A 630-nucleotide genomic window follows, 5' to 3' on the forward strand; every position below is an offset into this window, starting at 1 on the left:
CTAACTATGGATTTGGTCACCAAACTGCCAAAGACTTCTCGGCAACATGATAGCATATGGGTTATCGTTGACAGACTGACTAAATCAGCGTTATTCCTACCTGTTCGAGAATCTTACCCCATGGATCGCTGGGCTCAATTGTATGTAGACGAAGTTGTTGCTCGACATGGAGTGCCTATGAAAGTTATCTMTGATCGGGACTCTCGATTTACTTCTAATTTCTGGACCAGTTTTCAGCGTGAGMTGGGTACGCGACATGCGTTTAGTACGGCTTATCATCCTCAAACCGATGGTCAATCTGAACGTACCATTCAAACACTTGAGGATATGTTACGAGCATGCGTTTTGGAATTTGGTGGTAACTGGGATGCTCATTTGCCCTTAATCGAGTTTTCTTACAATAACAGCTACCACTCGACAATTGGCATGGCTCCTTTCGAGGCTTTGTATGGACGTAAGTGTCGTACACCTCTCTGTTGGAGGGAAACTGGAGAGAAAGTGTTAGCAGGGCCTGAACTTGTGCAAATTACGAATGATAAGATTCAAGTGATTAGAGAAAGAATGAAGGCGGCCCAGGATAGGCAAAAGTCTTATGCGGATCGTCGTAGAAGGCCAATCGAGTTCTCGGTC

Source organism: Cynara cardunculus, assembly GCF_001531365.2.
Source record: "Cynara cardunculus var. scolymus isolate 2C chromosome LG 6, CcrdV1, whole genome shotgun sequence".
Taxonomy (NCBI): domain Eukaryota; kingdom Viridiplantae; phylum Streptophyta; class Magnoliopsida; order Asterales; family Asteraceae; genus Cynara; species Cynara cardunculus.